At 42.1% G+C, this 13,329-nt stretch overlaps 1 protein-coding gene across 3 annotated transcripts in view; it reads left to right on the forward strand.

Moving 5' to 3' along the window:
- SEMA4G (semaphorin 4G) overlaps nt 1–13,329 on the forward strand; it is a 117,802-nt gene that overhangs the window by 43,321 nt on the left and 61,152 nt on the right. The gene's annotated exons all lie outside the window — the stretch shown is intronic.

The raw sequence follows: 13,329 nt of genomic DNA on the forward strand, positions 1-13,329 counted from the left end.
CCCTTGCTTTGTTGTGAATGATAAAGCCCTCACAATTCCATCCACCTTATTTATATGTGAGGGGAAGGTGCCCTTGGTAATCCCGGGGAATTTGCATTGGCATGATTTTAATTTACTTTACACTCAGATTAACTTCTCGACTCGGTAAATAAATTTTAGTTCAGAGTTCATAGTTTATTTGAGTTTAACAGCCATTGACAATACACCCATTTTTAAAAACTGTTACAATGGACAGCAAAACAATTATGCCACATCTACTACACAGTTTTGATTTAAATCACTTAAAAACAGCCTTAATTTCACAATATCTGGAAATTTAACTATCCATGTTGTCAGGAACTTTTCCCTTTCTGCTTCATAATTGCAATAATCAAAAACACATGTACAGGTGAATCAAGTACATGTATTTGACAGTCACTGAATCTTTGGCTCATTCCGCACAGGCAGAATAGTGCACTTTCAAACTGCTTTCAGTGCTCTTTAAAGCTGTGCGGAATAGCAAAATCCACTTGCAAATAGTTGTGAAAGTGGTTTGAAAACGCATTATTTTGCATGTCCAGAAGGGGCCTTTGATTTGAAGGAGTCTGTAAATAGCGACCCTTCATCTGGACTGTTGGAAGTGCATTGTAACCTGCAATCATGTATGCTCATCTCAATTTAGGAACTGTTAACTTATACAAAGTTAACATATACAAATATAGAGGTAACGCAGCATTAGCAGCAGGTTTAATGCCCAAATTTAATGGAGAGCACTTCCTCATAACAAATTTAATGGAGAGCACTTCCTCATAACATAATCAAAAACACATGTACAGGTGAATCAAGTACATTTATTTGACAGTCACTGAATCTTTGATTTGAATGGGACTGTAAATAGCGGCCCTTCATCTAGACTGTTGGAAGTGCATTGTAACCTGCAATCATGTATGCTCATCTCAATTTAGGAACTGTTAACTTATACAAAGTTAACATATACAAATATAGAGGTAAAGCAGCATTAGCAGCAGGTTTAATGCCCAAATTTAATGGAGAGCACTTCCTCATAACATTTTAAATATATATTTCCAGTCATATTTAACTAACTTCTGAATGCATCTTTACTTAGTTAAACAATAATTTGAACAGAACCCTAATTTTAATGTGAAGCAAGTTGAACAGGTTAATTCTGTAAGCAGTCCCTCAAATGCAGCCATACTGGACATTTTCTTTCCCATGATATAACCAGCAATGTGCAGGACTGAGTTTTTTGAACCCTAGATTAATATTTTAGGAAGGATTGGCCCTGGCACACAAAGGGATATGTGTCAAAAATAGTTGGCATCCTTGTTTAGTTTCCTCTTAAATGGCAGTTAGAAGTTGATTAAGCTAGTTCTTACCTATCTGGTCCCAAATGAATTAGGAGTGTCTGTGGTGGGGGACAGAGTGGACCTTCACATGACTGCTGTTAATACACAGCTTGAATTTATTTAGCGCTCCCAGTGATGCCAGCTGGAAGAATTGATAATTGTTTGGAGATACTTGCTTTCATGCTAATGTTGTGTGAGCTTTGTGGTTTTGCACCTCTTCTGCCTGTTGTGACAATGACAATGAGCTGTGTTTTATTTATAGATTGGCAGAAGGTGCTTTAGCCCTTTGCAAGGAAGAAAGGAAAAGGCAGGAAGAAGATACAAGTTGTTTAATTAAAACTGAATTATACAGCTGAATTGTACAAGTTCCTTTCATCAAGGTTTTAGGTGTGCAACAGTCAGGGCATGTAAGGGCTTTTTGGCTGTATCCAAATGTCACTTTATCTGTGTGGTAATAAAACACCCTGAAGTTTCTGGTTGCAAAACTAGGACTTATTCCTAAGGTTACTGATGGTTTCCCACTAATTTCCCATTTATACTTCTGAATGAGCAGTCTTTCAAGACGCTTCTATACTGGAAGTGGTCTTATGAAATGTATCTGTTTCCCATTACTAAATGGAATCCTGGAAATAGAAAAAAATGGCAATCAGTGGATTGATGCACTTTTGACTGGGGGTTAGCCTGCCAGTGAATAAAACTTGACAAAACTGCTGATTAGCATGCCACACTATGATGCTGCTGAGAAGCATAATGTTGATCTTGGAGAACAGGTATTGTTTACATTGTGGTGAGTGCTTTTAACCACTGAGGAAATGTCCCATTTGAGAGAGTCACAGTTCTGCTGTTAGGTCCTACCCTTCTTTGTCTTTCTACTGGGCAAGAGGGAGACAGGAAGAACCTGCTTTAAGAGCCACACGGGCTCTCATTGTGTGGGAGCTGCTGCTGATTATTACATGCCAGATTGGAGCTGTCAGCACTGCTGTCTTTTGCCTCAACACGCGCGTCTGATTACATCAGCATCTCAGAGCAATCTCCTGTTCTCTAGTTTCCCGGGAACCCTGAGGCATTACGAACACATGATTCCAAGCTGCTTCTCGTGTGCGCAGGAAGAAATGGGGGTCAGGCATTTCCTGCGCCTTGCCTCTACTTGTGCATAGATCTTCTGTCTTGATTGCCTCTGGGTAACTTCACATTTCTCAAATGGTGTTGACCAATCATCACCTGCCTGTGTTCACTATTGCTGGATAATGCCAAGTCTCAATGCTTTTTCTTTGCATAGTGTGTCCTTCCTTTCCAGTGCAAGAAAATAACTTGGCTGCATGAATGTGTTCAGATTTTTTAAAAATCTGTTTCTTCTGATTGGAAAATAAGCATTTTTTTAAAGCCTAATGTACTCAGAAAGCTTTAAGTGCTAAATTCAGGCTCTGGTTTTTAGATGGCATATTTTGAATTTATTTTGTCCATGCTTCACCTATACCCTTTCTGTCAGTCTTCTCCGCTAGCCCTTTCATATGCACATTGAATACATATTCCTAGAATGGCTAGTGTCAAATGGCCTTCTTTTGTCCAACGTCTTAGAAACATTTTTACTGCCAGAGTATGAACAAGGTATTGAGGACAATCAGGATTAAACTATGGGGGAAAGGTGTCATTTTTCCACTTTAGGTACAGAAAAGTCTTAACAGTGAAATCCTAATTGGAGATACAGCCTCCTAAATCCATTAATGTCAACGGGCGTAGATGGTGATGATTCTGTTTAGCAGTGCCTTAATGGAGGTTTTGCAGTTCTGGGCAAAAACTAGGATAGCAGAGGACATGGTGGTTGTGGAGGGAATTGAATTATGACTTACTGAGAGGGATAAGAAAAATGCACAGGGGCCACATTAGTACATGTTGCCACCTGAGGTCGTGATATCTCTTTTCTGGGATCATGATATTCCTTCCACCCCTTTTCTGCCACCTCTGCTGCTCAGGAGTGACAGCAGCTACTCCCTCTTGCCCCCTTCCTCCAGCCTTCTTTTAAAAACAGTGTGGCAAACCACACATGCCCTGTAGATCTTCCTGCATTCTTGTGAAATGAGTTTATGGCCATCATGTTGCCTACTGGGCACCCAAAATGATGGCTACATTGATGTGAGGAAAAGAAAGTTTTGAAGTAGATGGAGGCAGGGACTGCAGCAATAGATATGGTGGTGGAGGAGGCAGGAAAGTGGGGTAGGAGGCCGGTCATGGATTGATGTCCAAAATACCCTGCTGATAGAAACGGCCTCATGACTGAGCCAGCCCAGTGCAGTCCTGTTGATGTGTCTGCCTCCTGAGCTTTCAGGAGATAATTTCCTGAACACTTCAGTGTGTTCCTTCCCATCTCTTGTTAGCTGCAATGATTGAGCTGTTTGTCTGAAGCTCCTAAGTACTTTTTTTCTCCTTAACTCTTACCCACCCCCCCAGTCATTTTCTGATATATTTGCTTCAGTGGGGCAAATAGCTCTGAAGCGCTCCTTCAGATTAGGAATACAGCTCAGGGGGAAAGAACATGAATCAGTCCCCTTGTGGCTTTTCTATATAAAGAGAAATGTTTGGTAGTTCTGAATGCAGAACTTATAGTGTTTTGTCTAGTTTGCCCTTGGAAAGTTAAAGGCAATGATTAAAACTGCTATTTTGATTTCAGATTTCAAGTATACATTGAAACACACACACACACACACACACACACACACACACACACACAAATGAACAGAATTTGGTTATCTTATTTTCTCTCAGAGAAAACAAATAGAGAAATGGCTGGGAGTGGAGGTAGCACTAGAAGAAACCTGAATATGGAGAAAGAGAGTGCAACAGCAGTGATCCATCCAAAATCCTGCTGGCAAAATCCCATATTGGAATAGCTTTCAGTTAGAGCTAGATGTCCCTCTAAGGGAGTTGATCTGGATGATTAAGTACCGCTTTTCCCTGAAACCACCATCTCATTAATCTTCGTTGAATGTATTAAAGATTTTAAATGTCCACTCCCCTTTTCCTGTCTCTAAACTCTCAAGGTTTAATTGACCCCTTTCAGAGAAAGTGGCATGAGGAACAGTGAGCCATTTTTAGGATGTTTTTATAGTTGCCTATTGGTGGGGCATTAATTAATTTAAACTTTTAAAATAGCTGTGTACCAGTTTTAACATTCAGACAATTATAAAGCCAAGAATTTATGCAAAAATGAAACAGAAAGAGTAGCACAGAAATAGAACACCTTAGTTGCCAAAGGAACCTCAGAAAAGTCTTTATCTGCATTGGGGAAGACAATGAAGAGGAGGCTGTGATGACCAGGAGGCTGTCCTGCCCCTGAGGAGAAAATCAGCCACTCAGATGAGCCCACAGGAGTGCTGCTCTACATCCAGTCACCTTTGAGAAGGGGGCAGAGATGTTGGAGGGATCAGGGGAGAAGGGGGAGGTTGAGTTCTGCCTTAGGGAGAGAGCAGTGACAGCTCAGGTCTGGCTCAGGCAAAGAGGAGACAGAGGCCGTTTCTGCACAGCCCCAAAACAGCACCCTAGGGACAGTAAAAACACAATCCCTGGGGCTCTGTTCGCACAGCTACCATTACTGCAGCGCAGCAGTGCCGTGCTCACCCCTCCCAAAATGGTGCGAAAACGCTGCTTTCAAGTGATATCTTTCCACTGGCGCATGCGAAGGGCACCGGCATGAGAGCATCACTTTCAGGCGCTGCCTGTTTGCATGTGTTGTTTACTTTGTCCTCCCTCCGAGGCTCTTGAGGGAGAAGGGACACGATCATTCTGCCCTCCGACCCCCAGCGTGGGCATGCCACTTATTCCCTCTGGAGCCTTGGAGGGAAGACAAGGTAAACAACACAGGTAAACTGGAGGCGGCTCCATGGGGAGCCACCTCTGCGGTTCGCAGCAGCTTCGGGGCCATCCACATGAGACCGTGCGAACGGTCCCATGACTCCACCAGCATTAATTTTGCCGGTGGACAGCTGCTTCTGCCACTGTGCAGAAACGGCCAGAGTGAAGGTAGTTCTGCCTGATAGTGTGGCGGCGTAGTTTGACTCTGTCTTTGGGAGAGAAGAAAATGGTCAATTGTTAGGCCTGTCTCTGGGGATGAGTAGACCTTGTACAATGTAGTCTGACTGTGGGGAAAGGGCAGGTTGGTGTGAGTGGAATGCTGTGTGTGAGAGAGAATGCAATCTAGTGGCTAGTCAATAAAAGTCTGTTCTTGCTTGAAGGCAGGGCCAGAGCGAGGGGAAACTGCGCCCAGGGCACACGTGTGTCCTGTGCCCCCGCCACGCCCACACCCCCAGAATGCCCCCGGAATGTAGATCCCAAAAATCTTAGGAGGCTGTGTGTATCCCCCAGTAGGGAAAGAAAGGCTTGTCACATACTAGTATCTCATGAGAGTTTGTTGCAAGGAACTAGAACTGCATCAGAAAACTTTTTAGTGTGGAGGGAAACACAATGGCCGATCACGCACAAGGTGTTTGCTGTCAGATGCCAAGGCCTTGCCAGAAGTTGGCTGGCCTGACTTGTCGCAGAAGGCTGAAGCAATCACTGGGGAACAGAATGTCAGCAAGGCTGTTGATGACCAGAGTTAAGGGAAGCAGCAAAAGGAGAAGCCGGTTTAGACTTCAGCAAGTAGCTGCGGGGCAGGCACTGGGATGCCTCCTCATAAATAAACAGAGTAACACAAGGAGAGCCCTCTGCAAGCCCACTGCGCAGAGTCCCAAGGTTAGCATCCTCTGCATAATTGATCTGTGGTAATTTAAAGGAATTTCTGTGTTCAGTGCACATTGAAATTTGAGGGGACCAATGTGTCTTCAGAAGGCAGTTGCCACAATCTGAAAAGATTCTAATTGGAACACAAGAGGATACTTTGCCAGTACTTGGACATGGAATCAATATAGCGTCTGAAAGGCCACCAAGAATTTCAAGTAAAATTCTGTTGCAGATACATGTTTTGCTTCATTTCTTTTAAATTTAATTGGTTAAAATAAGCAACACAGAGTGTCTGGCCACAGATAACTAATCTAAAGGCTTATTGAAGAAAAGTTTCTTAATTCAGAAAAACAAAGTCTGGAGATCGCCATAGGGGAGTGCATAAAGAACAACTCATCAAGCAGCCCTTTGGTATTTTGGGTCTACTGCTAATTTCAGTGGCATATTAAAACAACAGTGCCTGACACAAATAACTGATGGATTTTGCTCACTCTCCAAATCAGGAGATACATATGGATTATTGCCAGAGGAAGTTATTGCAATTAAAGTTGGATTTGAAACATAAAATTTTAATCTGAAAATAATTAAATTATACCTAAACTCTAGTATTTCTCAAATGCTCCACCAGGAAATACTAATTTTACTCACAGTATATCCTGCTATCCCCAGTATGTTGTGTAAAAATGCATGCAACAAACCTTTGGCAATGTTTCTGCTCAACCGTCTCAGTGGTTTTCTCCCCAGGGTCCCTGATGTGTTTTAAGAAGGATAAATATGTATCTAGGAACATATATGAAGTAAACCAGTTGGGACCTACAATTCTGAATGGGAAAATGGATGACAGTGAAAGGTTTAAACAACCTCCCCCCCCCTCCCATTTTATTCAAAACTGTATCTGAGACTGGCTTTTAATTTTTTTAAAAGTGTTTGAATACAAAGTAATTTTGGCCTTGACAGTCTTAAGTAAATGAACATAATTGGGATGCTTGGAAAATATAGACAGCTGATCAAGGTGCTGACAGTAATGGTTACTGAGCTTACTTCTGATGCTTGTGTGTTTTTAGTTGAATTATTTTTTAAATTTAAAATGTATTTTTAATTGGCTGTTGCCGGTTTTCTGGAATGTGTAGCCGTGGTCTGATAGTTTTTGCTCCTAAATATTCGCCCCCTTCTATGGCTGGCATCCTCAGAGGTATGTCACTGCAAGATGTGTTTCTTGTTATGACTTATCTCTGAAAATGCCAGCCATAGATGCAGGTGAAATGTTAAGAGCAAAAACAACCAGATAACAGCCACACAGCCCAGAAAACCCACAACAGCCAGTTGATTCCAGCCATGAAAACCTAAGAATGTATTTTAATTGCTCTAATGTTTTAATGCTTTTTGTGTTTGCTGCCTTGTATCCTCTGAAAGGCATTGTTAAAATATATAAACTGAGAATCTGTGATAAATCATGGTGGATAGAGGAACATCTTTCTATGACCTGCTTCTATGGAGGCAGTCAACAAATCGTTCCAATTGGCTTAGGAATTCCCTAGTCTAGGCCAGCACAAGCAAACAGTCGAGAGTTCCTCTGAGATCAAAGAACTATCAAAGACAATTTTCTGGGGCTGGGAATTGGGGAGCAGCAGCCTACCTGCTCTTTCTAGCTCAATAGGCACTCTCCATAGGCAGCATTTCCCAACTGTTGATGTTCTGTTTGAGTAATATAATTGGGAAACAACAGGCTTGCCTCTTTCTGATTGTTCTCAGAAATCCTTCATTGGTGTAACAAGCAATTAAAACAGAACATCTAGAAAAAGGAATTACATCAGATAAAGCCAGCAGAATTAACTATCAGGATAAAGGTAAAATAATAACACTATATAAAGCCAGATGCGCATAATGGACATTGCGACCATAGGTGGTCACAACTTTATGGAGTGGTAGAGGAATTTTGCAACAATTTCAGTTATTTCTGACTTGCAGTTGTTTATAAGGAGGGATTCTTTTTGGGAGTCCGAAAGTTCCTTCTTAGAAGAAGAAGAAGAAGAAGAAGAGTTTGGATTTATATCCCCCACTTTCTCTCCTGCAGGAGACTCAAAGGGGCTTACAATCTCCTTGCCCTTCCCCCCTCACAACAAACACCCTGTGAGGTGGGTGGGGCTGAGAGAGCTCAGAAGAGCTGTGACTAGCCCAAGGTCACCCAGCTGGCGTGTGTGGGAGTGCACAGGCTAATCTGAATTCCCCAGATAAGCCTCCACAGCTCAGGTGGCAGAGCTGGGAATCAAACCCGGTTCTTCCAGATTAGATACACGAGCTCTTAACCTCCTACGCCACTGCTGCTCCTTATTGGCTAAAAGAGGCATTAATATATTAGCTTGAATGATTGTATAGAAGGGACAGTAAAAAAGAACATGGGACATGGATTCTATGCAGTTCTTCTTACAAAGGCAGTCCTATCTGAATGTTAAGTTTTTTGGAACCTGTCCAATAAATCTCACAGATGGCATCATTTTGCAGCTGGTGAGAGATCTGCATTGGTTGGGAACATCTAGATGGTAGAAGTACAAGGACATTTGATTAACATTTAAAAGGGATCACCTGATTAGGAGGAGAGCAGAACTCGTTTGTGGCAGTGCAGAGTTTCTGGTATTCAACAGCAATAAGTCTTCATTTTATAGTTTGAATGTCTTCCATGGCTGGAAGCATGGCCAGAGAATTAAGGGATGGACCCATAGTTGACAGTTTTTGCTTGATGCAAGCTAACCAGTCTGAGGACTGGAAATCAGGGGGCAATTGGTAAGTGAGACTGATGGAATCTGACTTGAAGAGAAGGCACAGCCAGAACTTAAGGTTAATGAGCCACACTTTAATCTCAAGCAAGAGCTGGCTAGTTTCTATTGGCCATGCTGGCAGGGTCTGATGAGATTTGTCGTCGATGGAACATCTAGAGAGCCACAGGTTGCAGACCTCTGTTCTAGGTAAAAAAGCTGAGTACAGAATGAAGTGAGGTAGACCAAGAGTTTTGTGAAGAAAACAAGATTGAATGCCTTCCATAGAACGACGGAAAAACTTACCCAGATTGATAGGCCATATAATAATTGCGAACATATTGAAAACCTTGAGTGCAGCAGGAATGTATTGTGATCCCCTGGTGAAAAAAACACGAATAATGGCCAGGGCATTATTCTTTGCTATATTAGTAGCTAATGTCCAGTGAGTAGACCAGCCTGCATTATAAAGAAAGTGTAGACCTAAATATTTAAAAGATTTTTGCCTGTTCTAAAATATTACTGTTTTAATTGCCATTTAATGGGTTCCTAGGATCTTGCAAAAGATTTTTGGTTTCAGATAATTTAAAGTAAGGATAAAGAACCACATCATCAGCATAAGGTAGTTCTGGGACTTCGACACAGCTGAGTCTGGGGCAATGACTATTGATACTCAAGAGAGTGGGTGCAAGATCATTCAAAAAGAGGTTAAGTAGGAAAGGTGCTAAAATGCAGTTCTGGCTTACCCTTCTGTTGATATTTTGGGGAAAGAATCCCTGATTGAGTACATTTCATCTGGCATTCAGTGGTGGTATCTAGTTTCCTGATTAGGATAGTTTCTGCTTAGAGTGGAGTTAGACAAAAAAACCAGTTTTTCCCTCTTTCTTCTTAGTCATCTACATGGACTCTGGAGGTCATTATTGACATACAGGTTAATGAAGAATTAAAAAGTGTCTGTCCATATACAGGACCAATAAAAAGACAGGGAGCAGGGAGAGGCTATTGTGGCTCAGTAGAAGAGTCTTTGCTTTAATGCAGAAGGTCCCTGATTCAAATTAAATCAGGTAGTAGGTGATTTGAAAGACCTCTGTCTGAAATCGGAGAGCTGTTGCTGGTCTGAGCAGAAAATATTGACCTTGGTGGTCTGATACAGTATAAGGCAGCTTTATGTGTGCATGTGAGAAAAAGTGAGAAATATAAAATTTCCAGAAGACTACCATATGGCTAGTACAACCGAACTTGAAAACTAGTTCTTGTCATGCAACAGATCCTGAACTGTTTTCAGCCTTCTTGTTTACGGAGCCATTCTCCATGCCTAGTTGCTATTTTACTCTCTTCTCGCCTCCCCCATCTTCCCCATATGGCATCTTTTGTATAGCTAGATCTGTCTTTGCTGCCAATTCATGATGCAACAAGTGAACGTGGGGGGCCTTGCAGCTGGTCAGGATCATTCATCCTGCAAGCTTTCCTCTAGAGACATTCCCCACAAAGCATCACTAATTGTATAAATGTATATCGGCTGTTTGTCAACCAAACTAAGACAACCACAGTGCCTCCTTCATAGTGGTGGCATTAGGATTAGACAGTTTTACATCTGTAGAGGTTACATAAACATCAAATTCAACAGGAGAGGTTGATCTGTCAAATGAGGGGGAAGACCAGAAGGAGAAAAGTTGGAGTTTTCCTGCTCTCAGGAAGGATGGGGGGGGGGGCTTCTGGAGTCTGCCACGCCATAAGACTGAGCACATCTGCAACCAAAACTCTGCCTCAGAGGAGACATACCATCGGTGCAGGGCAGAGCCCCGGTGTATAATCGGTCCAAGCCAAACCTTGCCTAAAAATTGAGTTATTTACATGATCAGCATACTTGGTTGAGAACAAAAAATTGATCAAAAAAGTTGGATGCGTAATGTATATGGTACTATGTTGCCAAGACCGAAGCAGCTCTGCTACTTTAGAAATACCTGTTTATTTGAAAATGAGTTCATACTGGAATCTGTTTGAATCATAAACAGAAAAAAAGAACCATTCCCTGATCAGCTGACTTTTGGGGAGAACACGATAGCCAAAAGTGTGAGCAATGTAATTTGCATGGAAACGTTCATTTGTACATTTTCATACCTCTGGTTTGAAGCAATAGTATAACGGGTAGAGTGATTATACACTTGCTATTTAATCTGGAATTGCCATCATTTGTTTTAATGGAGAATACAGACAATAGTGCTGGAGCCTGATTCATTTCAATGTTTCTCCACTGACAGTTCATCTTTACTCAGATCTGACTTTCAGCAATTTTTGAACTTAAAATGCAATTCCAGCATCAGGCTGTTGAGTGTAAAAAAACATCATTTAATTCTCTCAGGACCACTGTCCCTTTAAATTTTCCTCCCTTGCTTCTTGTTTTAGTTTACAATGATTTCCTGTTATCATACAACTGCAACATTAATATTAATTATAAGTTTTGTTTTTCAGGAGGATGAAGAGCTGCTTTTTGCTTAATAATGCAGTTATGAAATTACAAAAATGAGCGGTGGTTTTGGCTGCTAAATGAAAAGTAGCACTTTATTCCCCTCTAGCGTTCAAGAACTGACAATTAATGATTGACTCAGGAGTTCCTGGAAGAATTAAGAACAAAGGGAAAATTGCAGGAAGCAGCAGAACATTTGCTGAATGAGCCCACTTCTGAATTAGACAACTGTGGGAAAGGAATGACTGAAAAATGCAGAAGAGTCTTACTAAGCAGTCTCTCTATGTGAACACAGAAGTTTTTTCAAAATTGGCATATTCAAACTTAACAAATGTCGAGGGTGGAATTTGTTGTCAAAGCGACCTGTGGTGGTAGGGGGTGGGGCTCTGTTTCAAAGACAACAGTGTCTCTACTCATCCTACCGACCCTTGGGACGCCTAGTAGTAAACTGCCAAGATGGGGTGCCCATTCTCAGCACTGACTCAGTTACCCACAAGGACAGTGAAACCTGTCTGGAATTTCCATCACCCATATCTGCCTTGCAAAATAGCCTGTCTCTCCCTTCCTGAGGGATTAAAGACAATACTTCTGCTGTGGGAGCCCATTTCCACCTCCAGCCCTGGTCTATTTGCCTCTCTGAGACAAAGAACATGCTAACATGATTGCTCCTAATGTTTCTGCCAGCACAATACTAATTTTAGTTTCTTCCTCTGATTATTCCTCTGTGCACTGCCATTGTTTTACAGCTGTGATTGAATCAGCTTCCTCCCACTCCTGGGCTTAGCCCATAAACTCCAAGTGCTCAGACCATTAGATTAACTACTCAACACTTAAGTGTAATATTCCTCTTCCCCCAGGAAGTCAAGGACCCTCCTTTGTCCAGGAAGATTAAAGTCTCTTAAGCATGGCTAAAGGGCCCAATCCTACCTATAAATTAGCCCCTCATCCAACACTCAGTGCCCAGAACTTCTGAGCTAACCTTCAGCTCAGTTGCTGCTGCATGCCATCTGCTTTCTCTCCCACTTCCTTGAAGCCAAGGGCCCTGGACTTGGCTTTTCAGGACCCCCTCTCCAGGAATAAATAATTATAGCCTTTTCCCAAACCCTTCACTTTTCCAAACCTATCGACTGAACTCGATACACATCCTAGGACTGCATGTATGTACTCTGCTGCTTTGATTATTGTGTGCTTGAATTTCTATTATTTTCTTTTAATAAACATGTGGATTTCTTGCAAAAGCAGCTTTTTGTAAACATAGGCAACCAAGATTCCGAGCTTGCCCACCTCTTGTTAAACAAGGTCTGCCCTTTGCTAATTCCCCCACTCTAAAAAGGGCAGACCCCAGCATTTCGGGTGACAAATTAACCTCATAACTTTTGGGAGCTAAAAGTTAATAGTGGACTCTCAGGAATTGGGACTGGTGTTAGTGAGAGTTGTGCTATCATAGGCAGTGCTAAGGTTGCCAGCTGCAGGTTGAGAAATGCCTGGAAATGTTATGGCTGGAACCTGGGGAGGGCAGAGTGTGGGGAAAGGAAGGACTTCAATGGAGTATAATACCATAACATTCACCTTCCAAAGCAGACATTTTCTCCAGATGAACTGGTATCTGTTGCCTGGAGATCAGTTATAATCCTAGGAGCTCTCCAGTCACCACCTGAAGGATGGCAAACTTAGTTCCAATCTAGTCATCCTCCATACCTGGGCCTTTTCACAATGTGAATCTGATCCAAGCAGATCCTAATAAAAGTTATTCCTGATTTTCAGGACTCTCTTCCATAGATCAGGTTGCCACGGCCATAGTTTCTTGCCTATTAACTTCTCTTTTTACTGCCATTGCTCCTAAGCTCCTTCTTATCCCATGTGCTGGCCGGAGCTGATGTGGTTGGATTTATCTAGGAGAAAAAGAAGTCCTGTCACCTCAGAACTTTGGGAATGGATGGCAGAGCTGGGCCGGCTCCCTTCCATGTCTGATGTGCTTTGACAGCTCTAGCATGAGTCTTTGCCTGACAGATTTTGTAAGAGGAGACTAAATGGCTATAGCTGGTCG

This window comes from Sphaerodactylus townsendi, linkage group LG08, assembly GCF_021028975.2.
Source record: "Sphaerodactylus townsendi isolate TG3544 linkage group LG08, MPM_Stown_v2.3, whole genome shotgun sequence".
NCBI classification, from domain to species: Eukaryota; Metazoa; Chordata; class Lepidosauria; order Squamata; family Sphaerodactylidae; genus Sphaerodactylus; species Sphaerodactylus townsendi.